This window comes from Phoca vitulina, unplaced genomic scaffold (assembly GCF_004348235.1).
Source record: "Phoca vitulina isolate PV1807 unplaced genomic scaffold, GSC_HSeal_1.0 scaffold61, whole genome shotgun sequence".
In the NCBI taxonomy this organism is placed as follows: Eukaryota; Metazoa; Chordata; class Mammalia; order Carnivora; family Phocidae; genus Phoca; species Phoca vitulina.
Window position 1 is genome coordinate 5089379 of NW_022589764.1, and position 19290 is coordinate 5108668.

General features: G+C 35.5%; 1 protein-coding gene across 11 annotated transcripts in view; it reads left to right on the plus strand.

The window, feature by feature from the left end:
• MEF2A (myocyte enhancer factor 2A) overlaps positions 1-19290 on the plus strand; it is a 175912-nt gene that overhangs the window by 35594 nt on the left and 121028 nt on the right. For 9 of the 11 annotated variants that reach the window (XM_032391290.1, XM_032391296.1, XM_032391298.1 and 6 more), the window contains one exon: positions 3952-4037. The exons of 1 other annotated variant lie outside the window; for it this stretch is intronic. The gene's annotated coding sequence lies outside the window, so the exon portion shown is untranslated. Of the gene's footprint in view, positions 1-1479; positions 1605-3951; positions 4038-19290 lie in introns of those variants that run through there. One more of the 11 variants, XM_032391294.1, reaches the window with a different exon arrangement.

Here is a 19290-nt window from a genome sequence, read left to right on the forward strand (position 1 = left end):
TTTTGCTTTCTAATTTATTGGCATTCACTGATTAAGCACATAATTAACAAGCTAACAGAGCAAGAGACGGCATTACGGAGCAAATTATCTTGGGTCATTCAGGTTTTCAGGTATCATCAGCAGTTGTATTAGGTGTTATCTATTTGCTTCGTAAAATGTAGTTGAGATATTTGAAAAGAAGAGTTTGAATCACAGTCATTTCATTTAAACCTTCTTGCTAATATGGAAAACTAGAAGTTGATAGTAACTTGTGCCACAATATAAACTGTGATATTTGACATTTAACTGTTATTGAAATGATAGTGTCTTCAATGTTTTCATTTGTTTCAGAGTACTTCTTTAAAAGTTTTTTTTTTTTAATGACCTATCCATGTGATTTTTGTGATTTTGCCTTGTGTAATTTTTAGTTCTGGTAATTATCATATAGAAACTTAAAACATTTTAAAAATTATTGAGAAATTGTGTTTATCATTTTTGTTCACAGCAGATACCTGTTATTTATCAGGGTATATGTCATATATAGGTATTGATATACTGAAGCTGCTCAAATGTATCAGTCCTCTGAGACTGAGATTTGCTTTTCTGTCTTTTGAATCCATTGCTTTAGTATGCATTCAGTTTTTCACATATTTAATTCATTTAACAAAAGCATGAACTGGGGGCACCTGAGTGGCTCAGTTGGTTGAGCATCTGCTCAGGACTCAGGTCATGTTCTCGGAGTCCTGGGATTGAGCCCCATGTTGGGCTCCCCGCTCAGCAGGGAATCTGCTTCCTATCCTTCTTCCCCTCCCTCTGCCTCTCTCTCTCTCTCTCTCTCAAATAAATAAATATATAAAATCTTTAAAAAAAAAAAAAAGCATGAACTGAACTGTGGTTGTGCATAGCTGTTAAAAGCATGCCTGGGTTCGAATGCTGGCTTCACCACTTTACTAACTTAACTATGTGACCTTGGCAGGAACCTTCTTAGTATTTCAGTTTCCTTTTGAGGGTAATAGTGAGATTATTGTTCGCTTTACCTTTGTTGATGCATGTAAAGCATAGTATACTGGTTAGCATATGATAAATACTGCTGTTATAGTTGCTCTTATTATTATCTCATTAGATCTTTTTCAAATCTTAATCCCCTATGATAGTACTTACTTCCTTGCTCTATTTTTTGTTTATTAAGGACTTTGTGTAACTGCTGTATATATTACACATTCCTTATTCATTGTGTGATGTAGGTTCCCCCACTGGAATGTAAGCTCCATGAGGTCAGTCATAGATATAGGGACTGATCCCTAGCACCTAGAAGAGTGTCTGGAATATATTGGATACTCAGTAAATATTTTCCGAATGGACTATATTGAATTCTGTTCCAGATGTTAACTAGATATTGGGGATATAAAAATGAATGAAGTTCTTTTTCTAAAAAAAGCATAATGTATAGAAGAGACTCATACTTACAAAACTAAGTATAATTTTACCCCCCCCCCCCAGACACCCCCTCCCACCTCCTGGAAGTGATTGTGATGGTAAGAGTATTCTTGAGGTTGCTGTCACAGAAGGTGCCATTAACTGGGGAAGATTGTTTAAGAGATGGGGGAACACTGTTTCCAGCTGAGGTAAAAACTTGAACAGAATTACAAAGCTTGACAGTTTGGGCAATGGCTTGTAGTCCAGGTTAACAACGATGTAGATTGATTAGAAGTAGAGGGACTGGGTGACTCGGTTGGGTGTCTGACTCTTGATTTTGGCTCAGGTCATGATCTCAGGGTGCTGGAATCGGCCCATTTTGGGTTCTACGCTGGGTGTGGAGCCTGCTTAGGATTCTCTGTCTCCCTTACCCTTTGCTACCCCCCCACCCACTTGCTCATATGTGTGCATGCTCTCTTAAAAAAAAAAAAAAAAGGGTAAGGGGAGCTAGCTAGGTGGTTGGTTGGGATCAGATTTGGGAGTAATAGTAATTGGAGGTACAGGTTGTTTAGCTCTTGCCTGGACAGAAGCAATGAGATTTGGAGCTTTAATATGTGAAATTTAATAATAACTGGATGTAGCACTAACATTTTAGTTTTATTTTGAAGGTGAGAGTGTGGTTCATTATAGATTATTATAAAATAATTTGATTTTTAGAATATTTCTGTTTAGAAATTGAGAACTGTGTACCTGTGTACAAAACACAAGTTGTCAGTAACAGTTCCTTTATAGAACTGAGAATGAATTTTTGATGTAAGAAAATATACCAGGATGTATCACATTTGTGTTTATTTATTTATTTTTTTAAGATTTTATTTGTAGAGAGAGTGAGCGAGCGCAGGAGTGCACAAGCAGGGGAAATAGCAGGCTGAGGGAGAAGGAGGCTCCCTGCTGAGCAAGGAGCCGATGCTGGACTTGATCCCAGGACCCTGGGATCATGACCCCAGCCCAAGGCAGATGCTTAACCGACTGAGCCACCCAGGCGCTCCTCAAATTTGTGTTTAATTGGTTATTTACTATGCGTCAAATTGCTAAACTTTAATTCCTTCTGTGACACACAAAGCTGGTGTTAAAATACATTTGAGTTTTGTTTAGATCAAGAACCCATGAAAAACAGTTTCACTTTGAATTACTGGTTTTTAGAAGTTGGTAGTGAAACTGTATTTAAGGAGCTTTTTTTCTTTTCTACATTTCAGTTTAATTAGATTAAAAGCTGAAATTGGCTTTTTAAAGCAAGCTCTTTTTAACCTTGCAGAAAAAGCTTATTTTTGTATGTCTTAAAGTTCAGGCTTTTAATACTTAATTCATTAATACAAAAAGAATATTTGGCAATTTGTGTTTTTTTCTCCCCTCTAGAGGAGGTGTTGATTTGAAATAGAAATAAAATTACAGTATCACAATAATTAATATTGCTGAATCAGAGTCAAAAGACTTATTTCCGTGGAGAAATTACCATTTTTATTTGATGTGGCAGATTTACTTGGGAGTTGGTAGAATTATCCAGTCATGCAATTCTAAATTATTGGATTAACATCATAATTGGTCCTGGCCAATCTGGGTGAGGAAGGTGGGGGGTGAGGGGGGGGCTTTTACCATCTTTGCTTTTTACCTAAATGCCTTACTACTATTCCAAGCAAACTGGATTATTTGTGTACTGATCCATTGGTTAGTATTTACAAATGTTCCTTTTTTTAATATGAATGACATCAGTTTTATGTTCATTTTGGGGATCTTATGTTCATTATTTTCATTTCATTGTTACCTTTAAAAGATAGTGAAAGCTATAAGCATACATATTGTATTTGAATACAAACATATTTTATGGCAATGCAAATCACTGACCCTCTGACAATTTTCTTTTCTAAATGTGAACATAATACAGTGAATACTTTCAATTATTTTAGCAAAGTGTACTTTCAGTAGGCTGTGTGTACCAGGTAAATATAAAGCATATCATGTGATATAGAGGGTAGGAAGATGGGACCTAGGAAGCCAATTTGTGAATCTAGGAGTATATAGAATATTACTGAACATTTAAGTAATACTTCCTGAAAAAACAGATTAGTGACATTAGAAATTTTCCATTGGCTAACATTATGTTTTTATTAGGCAAATACCACAAATGACTTTTAAAAATTTATTTTCCAGGGGCGCCTGGGTGGCTCAGTCGTTAAGCGTCTGCCTTCAGCTCAGGTCATGATCCCAGGGTCCTAGGATCGAGCCCCGCATCGGGCTCCCTGCTCTGCGGGAAGCCTGCTTCTCCCTCTCCCACTCCCCCTGCTTGTGTTCCCTCTCTCGCTCTCTCTCTCTCTCTGTCAAATAAATAAATAAAATCTTTAAAAAAAAAAAAAATTTATTTTCCTATTCAGAAAGTATTTGTGGAGCTATCTGCCAGGCATAGTGTTGAGAGTTGGAATTTATAAAGACAAAATATATATTTAATTCTGTTTTAAAGTTAAGAACACTTGCTAACCCATCTCATTTTTTTTTCTTTAGGAATTGCATTTTGTGAAAAAGGAACAAAGAAGAATTTTCTGCAAGGATCATATTAAGTGCACTTTTTTGCTGATACATCATTTCTAGTAAGACATTTTTCATTTTTCTGTGATACGAAGTAAATAAACACAATGGAAATTTTCCTTTTTTAAAAATCAGACTGTATTGTTAGCTTGAATAGTAGTCTTTTTGGAGTTTATTTTGGGGTTTAATGTAGATTAATTAAGGAAATTTGTAAAGTCCACATGAAGTGCATTCTATTGTATACTGACAGTTTCTCATATATTTTGTCTGATATTGCTAAGATAATTCTAACTTTTTCATCTTTCTCACTTCATCTTCCATATCATTTACCCTTATTTAAAAAAAGAGGGGCGCCTGGGTGGCTCAGTTGGTTAAGCGTCTGCCTTCAGCTCAGGTCATGATCCTAGGATTCTGGGATCGAGCCCTGCATCAGGCTCCCTGCTCAGTGGGAAGCTTGCTTCTCCCTCTCCCACTGCTTGTGTTCCCTCTCTTGCTGTGTCTCTCTTTGTCAAATAAATAAAAATCTTTAAAAAAAAAAATCTAAAGTAAGTAGTCCATGTTTACTGTGACAATAGATGGGAGAAAGTGCAGATTTGAGGGCATGAGTTAGATATAAGCTGAGAAAGATTTACAGATGAAAGATGAAGTGGACAAATATTTCTTGAAATACCTTAGGAAGGGTCAAAGAAAAAAATTAAGCAGAGTTAGGAGATTTTTAAAAAATGTAGACTTATGTTTGTAACTTGAATTTGCCACCTTAAATCATAGGTGCATATTTGCAAAGCCCCTGAGTAGGCTATTTGACTTAAAAACCAGTGGTCTAGGTTAATGGTTCCAATTTGTAAGATGTATAGTCCTCTTCAAAAGTTTATGTGTTTTAGGTTAACATTAACATTTGAAATATTAGACATTGATTGTGCTTGATGATGGTATCAGTAGAAAATGGGAGTGGTACTTGACATTTATTTTTTTACTTGTTTTAAGAACAGTTCTATTTAACATAAAGTGTAAATATTTTTAAGTGGTATTAAAAACTTAATGAACTTACAAAATGGGTTATTTGTTAAAGTACTTAATTCTGATACCAGTTTCTTTTTGAAAATTTTTTATTTTTAAATTTTTATTTTATTTTTTTGAGAGGGAGGGGGAGAGAGAGAGTAAGGAAGAGAGAGGGGAAGGGAGGGAAGGATTGGGGAGGGGCAGAGGGAGAGGGAGAGAGAGAGAATCTTAAGCAGGCTCCACGCCCAGTGCAGAGCCCAATGTGAGGCTCTATCTCACAACCCTGAGATCATGATCTAAGCCAAAATCAAGAGTTGGACGCTTAACAGACTGAGCCACTCAGGCACCCCATGATACCAGTTTCTTATGATTATATATTTTTCTTTTAAAACTTTGACAGAGGAAGAGCCCATTTTATGATATCTTTCAGTTTGGGGAACTAGGAGAAAACGCATTATTTTTTCAATTGAAGCAAAGCATCCTTCAGTCCAGAACTTGTATACACACAGGCAGGATGGGAATAATAGAGTCTAATGCCCATTTTTAAATATAAACCTTGGTTAGTGTTCTGTAAATCTTTGAATATTTGTTTTTTCTTTTTATCTTATTTACATTTCTTTTGTCCACTAACTGTTCAAAACTAAGTGATTTGAGTTAAGCACTATAGGAATTTAGCCATTTTGATGCCCATAGTTCAGAACTCTGCACCTTCTGTGAACCTCAGGGATGGCTGTGGGCATAACTTTAGCTGTTATATTTTGGGTCCTGTTTAAACTTAAGGGAATCCTTTATGATGTTGCTTCCACTGGACTCTATGTCTATGCATCCGTAGACATATGTCTTATTCTTCATGGCAGGCTTCTATGGCTCTGAGGGTTGTATTTGAGTTAATAACTACTTGCTTAGGAGTTACTGTGAGTACTTAGATGGGAAGTGCTTTCCTTTTGAATAGATTCATGTGTTGACTGAAGAGCTTCAGGTTAGGAGTTTTCCCTACAATTCTGCCCTAATTTGGGGTAGAAATTGGGGAGGCTGGTACAGGGATTGGGAAAATTTTTTCTACCTTTTTTCCTTTCCCTTGTGTCTTGGAACTGCATTGGGCTCTTATATTTTAGGTGTGTGATCCACTTTTGAGTTAACTTTTGTATATGGTGTGAGGTAAGGGATAAGATTTATTTCTTTGCATATGAAAATCAAATTTTTCCAGAAGCAATTTTGAAAATATTGTATTTTTCCCTGTTGAATTACCTTGGTACCTTTGTGGAAAATCAGCTGATCATTATATGTGGGTCTTTTTTAGGACTTTTTCATTTTATTGATCTGTATATCTATTTATGACAATACTGCACTGTCTTAATGATTACCATAGCTTTGTAGCAAGTCTTAAAATCAGGTAGTGTACATCCTCCACCTTTGTTCTTCTATTTCAAAATTGTTTTTCTACTCTGCATTCTTTCCATTTCTTTCTATGTATTTTAGAATCAGCTTGACAGTTTTTACAAAACTTAATGAGATTTCAATTGTGAATGCTTTTATCCTAGAGGCTAACACTGAGGAGAATTGACCTGCTAAGGATGTTGAGTCTTCTGATACATGAACTTGGTACCTCTCTCTGTTGTCTTTAGTTTTTCTTAGAGTTTTGTTTTCAATATAAAGATATTACACCTATTTTGTTAAGTTGATCTCTATTTTATATTTTTATGTTATTGTAAGTGGTAATGTAAAGAAAGTCAGTTTTCAGGTGTTTGTATGTAGACTTATAATTGATTTTTGTATTAAACTTTGTAATTTGTGATTCTGCCAAGCTCATTATTAGTTCTAGTAACATTTTTTTTTTTTTGACAGAGAGAGAGAGTACAAGCCAGGGGGAGTGGCAGGCAGAGGGAGAGGGGAGAAGCAGGCTCCCTGTTCAGCAGGGAGCCCAATGTGGGGCTCGATCGCAGGACCCCGGGACCGGGACCATGACCATGACCGAAGGCAGACGCTTAACCGTCTGAGCCACCCAGGCGCCCCTCTAGTAACATTTTTTAAAAAGATTTATTTATTTTAGAGAGCAAGACAGAAAGAGGCACAAGTGGGAGGGGCAAAGGGAGGGGGGAGAGACTGTACTTAGTAAGACATGGGGCTCCATCTCATGACCCTAAGATCACGACCTGAGCCAAAACCAAGAATTGGATGCTTAACCAACTGCACCACCCAGGCTCCCCATTCTAGTGGCATTTTTTATAGTTCTTCAGATGTTCTGTGTAGACCATCATCTTGTCTGTGAATAAAGACTCCCTTAAATTTTTTATCCTTTAATTTTTTTGCTTGCTTTATTGCACTGCCTAGTAGTCCCAGTGCAATGCTGAATAGAAGTGGTGAGCTAACATTCTTGCCTTACTCCTGATGTTAGGTCAAAAATATTCACTTTTTCACCACTAAGTATTATGTTAACTATAGATTTTTAACAGATACGCTTTCTGAGATTAAGTTCTATTCATAGCTTGCTGAGAATTTTTTTCTAATTGTGAATGGGTATTGAATTTTTATCAGACAGTTTTTCTGCATCTATTGAGATGATCACGTTTTTTTTTTCTCTCTTATCTATTAATGTAGTTAGTTATGTTGATTTTTTTTGAATACCAAACTAAGGAATCTTGCATTTCTTAGATAATCTCTGCTTGGTCATGACTTGTTATACTTTATATATTGCTGGATTAATTTGCTAAAATTTAGTTAACTTTTTTTTCATCTGTGCTCATAGTAGGTATTGGTTTGTAGTTTTTTTACAATGTTTTGTCTGGCTTTTGTATCTGGATAAGAGTGAGTTGGAAAGATTTCCTCTTCTGGAAAAGTTTCCATGCATGTGGTGTTTTTGCTTCTTTAATTGTTTGGTAGAATTCACTAATGAAGACCTCTGGGTTTGGAGTTTCTTTGTGGGAAGGTTTTATTATTTTTTTTAAAGATTTTATTTACTTATTTGACAGAGAGAGGGAGAAAGAACGAGCAGGGGGAGTGGCAGGCAGAGGGGGAAGCAGGCTTCCGGCTGAGCAAGGAGCCTGATGTGGGACTCAATCCCAGGATCCTGGGATCATGACCTGAGCTGAAGGCAGACACTTAACCGACTGAGCCACCCAGGCGTCCCTGTGGAAAGGTTTTAAACTATGAACTCAATTTCTTTGATTTGGGCTATTCAGATTTATTGTAATTCTTCTTAAATAAGCTTCAGTTGTTTGTGTCTTTCAAGTAAATTTGTCCATTTCAGGTAAATTGTCTTATTTATTGGCATAAAGTTGCATATTATAATCCCTCCTCTTTTTAATGTTTGAAGGATTTATAGTGATATCCCCTCCTTTGTTCTGGTATTAGAGATTTTCCTTCTTTTTCTAAAGGAGCAATGATTAGTTAAAATTTTCCTTTTTCTGCATTTTTATAAAGTTTGTTTTGTGTTCATTTACATAGGGTTCAAGGAATTCTTAAATTCCTTTGTGATTTTTTGATCTATTTAATTGTCAGATATTTGGCTAATTATGCTTCTCTATTTTTTTTTTTTAAGATTTTATTTATTTATTTGACAGAGAGAGAACTCACACAAGCAGGGGGAGAGGGAGAAGTAGGCTCCCCACTGAGCAGAGAGCCCGACGGATGTGGGGTTTGATCCCAGCACCCTGGGATCATGACCTGAGCCAAAGGCAGGTGCTTGACCGACTGAACCACCCAGGCGCCCTGTTTCTCTTTGTTTTTAATTTAATTATGTTGTGGTCCAAGAACATATTTTTTGTATTTATTATAAAGTGCATAATGTTATCTGTGTTAGTGAATGTTTTGTGTGCACTTAAGAAGAACGTGTATTGTGCTGTTGTAGAGTAGAACTTTCTAAAAATGTTAATTAGGTCAAATTGGTTGATAGTGTCTTTCAAAATTTATCCCTCTGATTTTCTGTTTGTTTCAGTAATTGCTGAGAGAGGAGTGTGGAATCTTCAGCTTTAATTGTGGACTTTCTCCTTTCACTTCCTGGTTCATGTATTTTGGAAGCTCTAATATTAGTTGCACGCATATTTAATTTTCTTCTATTTTCTTGATGAATTGGGTTCTGTATCTTGAGATGTCCCTCTTTATCTTTGGTAATACATTGTGAAATCCTTTCTGAAATAGCTTACATAGTTTCTGATACAAAGTGTGCTGTTTTTCTTATTCTGCACGACCCCGCCCCTGACCCTGATGTAATTTTTCTATTTTCTTTGATTGGTCTAAGACTTTTTCAATGATTGTGTTTTAGTCATTTGATTATGATGTGCCTTAGTATGGTTTTCTTTGAGAAAATCCTTCTTAGGTTTCCTTGAGTTTTTTTTTAACCAAATTTGGAAAAATACTGGCACTGTTTCTTCAAATATCTGACCCCAGGGTTGGGTTTTTGTTTGTTTTTTGAGGTGGGGGAGAGAATTTTATACATTTGATATTGTCTCTTACAGCATTTGTACTTCTTTTTCTCTTTTTTCTTTTTGGATGGTTAATATTGTCATATTTCTAGGTTCACTGAAATTTTCTTCTGCAATATATTATCTTTTCTTACTCTCATCCAGTGTGTTTTTTATTTCTGATAATTATTTTTTATCTCTGGTAGTTTTATTTCTTCCATTTCTCTTCTTACCATGTTACTGTTTTCCTTTACCTGTTTTAACATTTAGAGCTTATTTATAATCATTGTTTTAATGCCCTCATCTGTTAATTCCATTAACTTTATCATTCCTGAGTTTCTTTATATTGATTGACTTTTCTTCTTAGTATGGGGCACATTTCCTGTTTCTTTTCATTCCCTATCATTTTTGTTTGGATGCTGGATGTTGTGGTGTGAGATTGTTGAGTGAAGAAGTTTTTTGTATTATTTTACATAGTGGTGAGCTTTGTGTTTGTATTCATATAAGTTACTTGGTATCAGCTGAATCCTTCTGAGGTGTTCTTGTTTGTTTTTAAAGCTTTGTCAGCATTGGTCCAGAACATTCTTTATGTAGGGTTAATTTAGTTGCCCATTAAGGTTTTATTTTTCTGAATGTTAAAATCTATGCACATTTGAGGCTTATTCTCGATTTAATCCTAACCAATATTATAAAATTTTTATTAGTTTGTTTTCATTTTGTGTTTTGAAGGAAATTTTTTGGCCCAAGAATAGCTTAGGTAGTATTGCAAAAGCAGAAGGATTTTCTTTCCTCAAAACTTATAAATCTACAATAATTACTTTCATGAAATAATGCCAGAAGGATAAACAAAAGAAATAAAGAGCCTGGAAGAGGACCAGTGTGTATGTACATGGATGCATGCTTTATGACAAAACTGGCACTGTAGAGTAGGAGGGAAAGAATTATTTAACAGATGATACTAGAACAATTGATGATCCATACAGAAAAAAAATGACTCATCTTCCATACCACAGGCAAAAATCAAGTTAAGATTAATTTGTACATCTCAGTGTGAAAGGCTAAACTATAAAACTTTAGAGGCTAGTATAAGGAGAATATGTTCATGATCTTCTGACAGGTAAAGATTTCTTTAAAAGAAATAAAATCCACTAATATAAATAAAACAGTTGATACATTTTATGACCTTAAAATTAAGAAATTTTATTCTTGTCAAGTTACTAATAGCATAGTGAGGGAAGCCAGAGTGGAAGAACATATTTGCAATATGTGTAACAGACAAAATGTATGTATCAGAATATTCAAAGCACTTTTACAAATCAGTATGACAGAGACAATAGAAAAATGACAAGAGACATGAAAAGACACTTCATAAAAGAAATCCAGATATGCACGAAACATAAGAAAAATGTATTTAACCTCATTAGTAACGTGAGAAATATAAATTAGAACTGAAGAGGCTTCATCATAAACCACTGGAGTGGCTAAAATTAAAAAAGAGATGTACAGTACAAGTTTTAGAGAGGATGTTAAGTTATGAGAACTCATTAAACACTGCTGGTGGGAATGTATATTATTACAACCACTTTAGGAAACACTTTAATATTTGCATACCCTCTGACCCAGTAATTTCTTTCCATGGGTATATCCCTGAGAGTAATGCATGAACATGTGCACTAAGAGATGTGTTAATAACATTGGTAGCAGCGGTATTTGTAATAGCTTCAAACTCATTACATTGTTCATCAACAGTTGACTGAATAAATAAAATTGTGATCTATTCATATAATGCAGTACTTTTCAACCATAAAAGTGGATGAAGTACAGCTACATGCTGCACAGGTGAAATTTGCAAACACGTTTCTCAAAAGAAGCCAGGAACAAAGAATTCATCATTTGTGATTCCATTTATGTAAAATAAGATCAAAACACGCAAAAATATAGCAGGTAAATGTACACATTTTATGTTTATGAACAATTATATGTTAGCACCAAAAATGCCAATTCCTAAATTCCATTGCATGCCTGTCCACATTTCTGAATTCTCTTGCACATTCATTAAGAAATTTTCTGATTCTGAGTATGATGGTATATCCCAAATCATATTCATCTTTATAAATAAAGATACAACAGCATTTATGTATAGGTTTGATTCAGGTGATATAAGGTTAAAAGTTTTCAATTATGTGTAGTATTTGAATCATAAAATAGAGAATTGATAACAAAATCCATGTTTATACAGGATATAATTATTGGCAAAGCAGTTTTTCCAGAAATCATTATGACGGCCTGAAAAGTTTTTGGAATATCTGCATTTTACAAATGAAGGGAATGTTAATATGGAGAGTAAGTTGGTGGTGATAGAAAGACTAGAACCTCATTTTCATTTCCACCCCTTGTTTTAACTTTGTCTTTTATTTCTCTTCCATGTCCCGTGTGAAGACAGGACATTGCTCTTATGTAGGTGTAATTAATCTGGGAATGAATGGTTATGTGTGGATGGGCTTTAATCTTAATAAGGGTAGTTTACAAAGTCTCTTTTTTTTTTTTTTTTTTAAGATTTTATCCATTTATTTGAGAGAGAGAGAGAATGAGAGAGAGCACATGAGATGGGGGAGGGTCAGAGGGAGAAGCAGACTCCCCGCCATGCAGGGAGCCCGACGCGGGACTCGATCCAGGGACTCCAGGATCATGACCTGAGCTGAAGGCAGTCGCTTAACCAACTGAGCCACCCAGGCGCCCCACAAAGTCTCTTTTCTAATAGTGATTTTAATAATATTGAGCCTATCTGTAAGGAGCCGAGGATGCTCTCTGGTTTTATTCTCATAATTTTCTGTAGGAGTTTGAGCTATATTTTTGCTCCACTTTGTAGAATTGAGTGAGGTAGTGAGGAAGTGAGTCACTGAAAATCACGTGACAATTCATTGGTATATCTAGAAGTAAAAACAAATTTTATAGACTGGTCTTTCTGATAAAATTTTTTGAAGTTACAGTATCTTTTTAGTTAGTATTTGGAGTATTTATCATGGTTAATAATTTATATCATTTTAAAATAATAGTATTTCTTGCTTTAAGGAAGCATAGTTTCACAATTTAGAAAATCTTACTTCCAGTTGCCGTCAAACTTACTTAATTTCTGTAGTGAATTTAAGATGCTTAAGTGACCAGTATTTGTAATCAGTACACCATTTTTAGGACTTTATTACGTATTATGTAAAACAAGGTCTGTTATTTCTCTAATAGGAATAGAGCCTAATAGGAATAGGCTCTGAACATTTTATTCCTAAGCTTCTCAAAATTTTTAGCATTTTGCTTTAAAATGTCTCTAATCCAAAAGTATAGGGTCAAAACATATAAAAATATATAACCTGTTATTAATCAAAGAAATCCAAATTCAGATAAATGCCATATTTAAATCACTCTTTAGATTTTTACATGACTTCTCTCCTCCCCAACCTATTTATGATTTATTCTATTGATGATTTTACCTAAAACATTCTAAATAAACACATAGTAAGAAGTGATATTGTGGTGTTACGATTTTAAGTAGGGGCACCAATATTCTGTATTTCAATTGTCTTAACTTTCTAACAAGTAGTTAGTTATTTGGAGGTGTCATAGCCAGGCCACAGCTAGTTTTTACAAAGCTAGAAAAAGGCTCGTCTCCCAGTTTTTGGTGGATGCTGCCCTCTGTGAGCATTCAGTGCTTAGAAGGTAGAGAACAAATTGGATTTCAGTCCCCATTTGCGCTCTCTTGGCCACTCACTCATGTACAAGGTACAACCTCTGCATTGTTCATAGTGGCCTTGAATCATAATGATTTCTTGCCTTTCTTTTGAAAGGTTTATAGCATTAGAATTTGCAGGTCAGAATATGTCATAATACCCACAGAATTCTTCAAGCAATCCCTTTTCTAGTTGGTCAGGGATTATTTTCTCAATGTGGTCTGTACTTCTGTTGATCTTATTTCTTTAATGAGATGTTAGTATTTTTGAATTTTACCTAAAATTTATAACAATTTAATATACGTCAACTTTATAAAATTAGGTGTGAATGTTTGTAGGGTACAGTCTGCCTTTGTGAAAGTTACATACAACGATACAGCTGCATTTTCAAGCAGTGACCATGAATGTATAAGCTCTATATTTGAACTAAAGTTTGTTTTCCTTGTTGAATCATTTCTTTAAATAGTGACTAATGGCCGTTATTGCGTTCATACAACATATCCTTGTATTTTTGAAATGTGTAATTAGATACAACATGTACAATTCTGGCTGAAATGGAATGCTTTAGTCATTTTCCATAAAACAGTAGTTTAATGATAGTCTTAAATTAATTTAGAATTTGAATTTTTGCCTGGATTTAATTGTTTGTAAGCACTAATGAAAGCATCCTATTTTAGAGGGAACAAAGGAGAATGTTCTTATATTAAAAGTAACTGAAAGATAATTCCATAAGGTCAAAAACCTCTGATTGCATTAAAAATTAACAGTAAGATAGTTTCCCCCAAGGTTGTGTGGCAAACTTACTGTACAGTATGAGTGATTTTTTTGTTTGTATATTTTGTAAGGGAATATATATAGGGCATTGTGTGTGTGCGTGCGTGCGTGTGTGTGTGTGTGTGTGTGTGTGTGTGTAATGTAGTTGCATTGGCCAGTAATGACATTGGGATTAAAATTATTTGACATTGCTTGATTCTGGTTTTTCAAAAAGCTCTTTTAGCAAAGTGGGTAGCCGGTAGGGTTTCTTGCTTGTTTAGATCAATTTTTTTTCCTGTTTTAGTAGATCATAATTAAAAGATCCATGGTATTTATACGTAAATACAGTTGACTTTTCTAATTACTTTTTAAAATATCATTGAAAGTTCTTGGTATCAAGAATGATGTAGAATGTTAGCAGTGAAATCTGTAAATGAAATTAAACAGTTCTATTTATAATAGCATCAAAAGAATAAAATACTTAGTAAATTTAACAAAAGAAGTGTAACCCCTGTACACAAAAACTACAAAACATCATTGAAAATAATTAAAGAAGACCTAAATAAATGCAAAGACAGGAGATTACTGTATTTATGGATTGGAAGACTTAATATTATTAAGATTGCAGTACTCCCCAAACAGATTCAATGACATAGAGTTACCATATGACCCGTCAGTTCTGCTCCTAGCTATATATCCAAGAGAACTGAAAACATGTCCACACACACATACATACATGTTCATAGCAGCATTATTTATAATAGAGTGGAAACAACCCAAATTTCCATCAGCTGTTGAATGGATAAATGAAATGTGGTATTTCATAAAATACAGTATTATTCAGCCAAAAAAGGAGCGAGGTACTGATAATACTTAACACAGATGAACTTTGAAAACATTATGCTGAGTAAAAGAAGACACAAAAGGCTTCATATTGTAGGATTCCATTTATTTGAAATATCTCAAATAGGCAAATCCATAGAGAGACAGAAAGTAATTGCCAGGAGTTGTGGAGAGGGAGGAGTGAGGAATGATTTTTTTTTTTTTTTTTTCGTTTCAAATTCTTTCTTTCTTTTTTTTTTTAATTTCCCCAGTAGATTTTCTTTGTGTGTGTGTTATGTGGTTTTGTTTTGTTTTTTTTAAATTGTTAATGGGCATTGAGTTTCTTTTGGGGATGACAGAAATATTCTAGAATTAGATAGTGGGGATGGTTGTACAACTTTGTGAATATAATAAGACAAACTCTGATTTGTATACTTTAAAAAGGTGAGTTTTATGACATGTGAATTATACTCAATTTAAAAAAAATTACATAGAGGGGCGCCTGGGTGGCTCAGTCGTTAAGCGTCTGCCTTCGGCTCAGGTCATGATCCCGGGGTCCTGGGATCGAGCCCCGCATGGGGCTCCCTGCTCTGCGGGAAGCCCACTTCTCCCTCTCCCACTCCCCCTGCTTGTGTTCCCTCTCTCGCTGTGTCTCTCTCTGTCAAATAAATAATAAAATATTAAAAAAAAAAAATTACATAGAAATGAAAAGAGTGGCCTACTTGTGATCTAATATATTATCAAACCAGGATGTTTTTGAGAGTGAGGGGTATCACTTAGTAATTACTCCTGCACAATACACATAAAGCTGGCTGTCCCAGTTAAACCAGTATGTATGTTCTCCCTGCTTTTTGGCGTGTGTAAACTATTTTTCCCCCCTCATTGAAGAAATAAGAAGAATATAAAATTCTTCTAGTATCCTTCTTTATCAAATGTGGGAAAAAAAAAAAAAGATTAAGAAAGCCATGTAATTCAAAGAAATGGGAGAGGAGGTATTTCTTAATGAAAATGAGTATTAATGTGTGTGTTAAGTGCAGTGTGTAAATCTAATACACTTAGGAGTTTACTCATTTATGTAATTTTGTCACTTCACTCTCACACATAGCCAATCATTGAATGAATAAGGAGTTTTGTGTTGTAATATAATAAAACAGCTTCTCTGAACTGGAGATGTATATCATAATCTGTGGAGCTTTTAAAAATTATTCTTGCTTGGACATTAGTCTCAATTATGATTTGATAGTTTTATTGTGGGGGTAGGGTAAGTTCATGCATGCAGAATATGTTTTAGCTCTTCCAGTTGTATCTAGTATTCATTTAAATTGAGAACTGCTGCATTAAATCAATGAGTTTTATTGATCCATTTATTAAAATATATAATAATTATTGTTCTGTGCATAAAGAGTAAGCAGCAAGCAGTGTAGCAGCTGAGAGAATCTCATTCTAACTATACTCATCTACCATCTCCTCTCCTCCTGGGCCAGCCCTGTGTGTTGGTAATCCAGAAATTGTGATTCTTTTTTTTTAATTTATTTTTTATTTTTTATTTTTTATTTTTTTTGACAGAGAGAGAGACAGCGAGAGAGGGAACATAAGCAGGGGGAGTGAGAGAGGGAGAAGCAGGCTCCCCGTGGAGCAGGGAACCTGATGTGGGGCTCGATCCCAGGACCGTGGGATCATGACCCGAGCCGAAGGCAGACGCTTAACGACTGAGCCACGCAGGCGCCCCAGAAATTGTGATTCTTTCAATTCTCTCAAGCATTGAGATGGGAGGAATCTTATTATTTATTTATTTAGGTCACCTTGAAGCAGGAGGAGTAGTGGGAAGTAGACAGAAGCTGCAGTTCCTTTGCAAATGTTGAAAATCTATCTTTGGTAGGCAGGGAAGGGTGTCATCATCATTGTATAGAATAGGAGGGCTTGAGAGAGAGAGATTTTAGGGGGTCAGAACTCTCTAAGTTGGCTGAGAACTGCCCATGGCCTTTGTATTTTGACAGGCCATTGTAATGGCAAGTAAATTGGTCTCTGTTGTTGGAACTGGGGGAGGACACAGTGCAACCTGTGGTTCTTTCACATCCCTAGTTTCTCTTGTGCAACCATGCACACAGTTTGGCAGAAATTCCCCTAATGCTGCTACTGAAAAGTAGCATAAACTCATGACATTGGAGTTTCATGGCTCCTCGAAGGTTTTGTAATTCAGCTTATTTAATGAGGGATCATGACCATCCAAAGGTGTCCCTATGACATTTTTACTGAGAGCCTTTCTTTAGCCACTGCCTAAATAGTTACTGTGGTGATGCTATATTGTTATACTATAGATGACATTAGAGCCAGAATTTCACTTCTGTCTCCTGTGAGGTTGGAAGAGTACTTGCCATTTTGGTACCCAGTTGCTTCATCTAGGAAGTAGAGCAAATGATAGCTGCCACACAGGATTATTGTGGCTACTAAATGAATATAGCATACATTGATGTCTAACATAGCTATGGGTATATGTAGCTATTAGGTAAGTGGGTAAGTTACCTTTCCTTTTGCAATTCAATGAACAGCTGACTAACTTCAAAAGATTGGCTCTTAGAGAGTTTTCATAGCCTGGGGCCCGGAATTTTGCTATATGTTGATTTATTGCATTCATTCATTAACTGTGCATCTGTTTATTGAGCATCTGTTTTGGGCTAGGCACTTTGATAGCTGCTGGAGTTATAGGGACAAATACAACATACTTGATCTTCTCCCTCACTGAGCTTACAATTTGGTTGGAGAAAAAAAATGAAATATTGTAAAGTAATTAATTACAGTTGTGGTAAGTTTCATAAAAGAGAAGTATAATGTGCTCTGAAAGTGTATTAGAAGGAGTCCTAATACAGTTCAGGTGTTAGGGAACATTTTGGATGAAATAATGCTAATACTGAGACATAATGGATCTGTGGAATTTGTAGTAAGGGGAAGTGCTTGGGTTGAGACCTAGCAAGAGATAGCAAGCTGGTAGTAGTGTGTGTGAAGGCCCTGCAGCAGAAAGGATTTAGGAGCTTTTTAAGTACAGAAAAGCCTATGCCTGGAAGCTTACTGGGTAACAGGAAGAGTGGCAAGGAATGAGGATGGTGGGTGGAGGCAGGGGCAAGATTAAACAGGGTTCTCTAGGCCATGTTAATAGGGTTTGGACTTTAAGAACAGTGGTAAGTGACATTTGCATTTTAAAATCAATCTAGTGAAAATGGGGAAATTAGATTGGAGAGGAGTAAGAGTGCCTGCTGAGACCAGTTAGCAGGCTGTTGCCAGCCTAGGCTAGAGATGGCAGTAGCTGTTTCTGTAAGAATATTGTGCTATGACTGGAGATGTGAGTTGGAACAAGATCTTGTAATGGCTTTGATCTTGTAGGACCCTGTAATCAGTGGAGATTTTATAAATGGGAGTGAGTTCAGGACTTTTACCTTGCCAGTACTTGTTAGTGCCTACCTAAAATCCGTGAAAGACAAGCTTAGTATTAACAGTCTACCTCCTTCTTCAGGATCTGGCTTTGGAATAAGTACTCTTTTTTTCTTTTTTTCAGTAAGCCCTTTGCAGAAGGACTTAGTGTGAGAGGCACGTTCTAAAAACAAAAACAACCAAAAATCACCTATCAGCTACCTTTATTTTTGTGCTATCAGTTGATGTGGAATGTCTTTTGCATACTGAATGCCTGTAAAGTAATGCTATATTCAAGGTTCTTTTGGTCAGTGGATACACTATTGAGAGCTGTGGCTGTAAGGTTTCTTATTACAGTGAAGAAAAAAAATTGTCTCACTATGCCAGTAGAACGGTTCTGAAACATAATTGAAGTTTGATTAATTTGGTTGGATGTGAGAGAATTTTGAAGCAGTCTTATAAGGTACTTTTGAATTTTAGGAAGCAGTGAGTAGCTAAATCATCAAGCTTACTGTTCCACTATCTCCTACTTCATCTTTGTTACAGTCATTTGTTAATTTGCCTTTTATTTTGCATATGATTATGATCTGTGTATATTACAAGAATTGATTGCTCATTTTTAATGCTGGCTTCTATCATCTAACACTGCTGTTGTTTAGCAGTTTTTAATTGAGGGCTCAGTTCACACATAATCATTTGTAAAGACTATGGTATACAGGGTGCCTTTAGGATATCAGAAATAGCTTTCATTAGAACTGCATAGGAAACTTTCGTTTTTAAGGTTATATATGTATTTTGTCTATATTTATTTACAAAGCATTTTTTTTTTTTTTTTAAAGATTTTATTTATTTATTTGAGAGAGAGAGAATGAGAGACAGAGAGCATGAGAGGGAGGAGGGTCAGAGGGAGAAGCAGACTCCCTGCTGAGCAGGGAGCCCGATGCGGGACTCGATCCCGGGACTCCAGGATCATGACCTGAGCCGAAGGCAGTCGCTTAACCAACTGAGCCACCCAGGCGCCCTACAAAGCATTTTTGTTTCCTATTTCTAGCCGCCTCTGTATCATCTGAGATTTTGACTTAGAAGATTTTGGTCTTACAAACATTTGTCTTTTTTAATGTCTAGAATAAAAATTATAAAATGAAGTGATAAATCAAGGAAAGAATATTTATGATCTGTTATGAAAATAACCTACTTGAAACATTAAAAAAGAT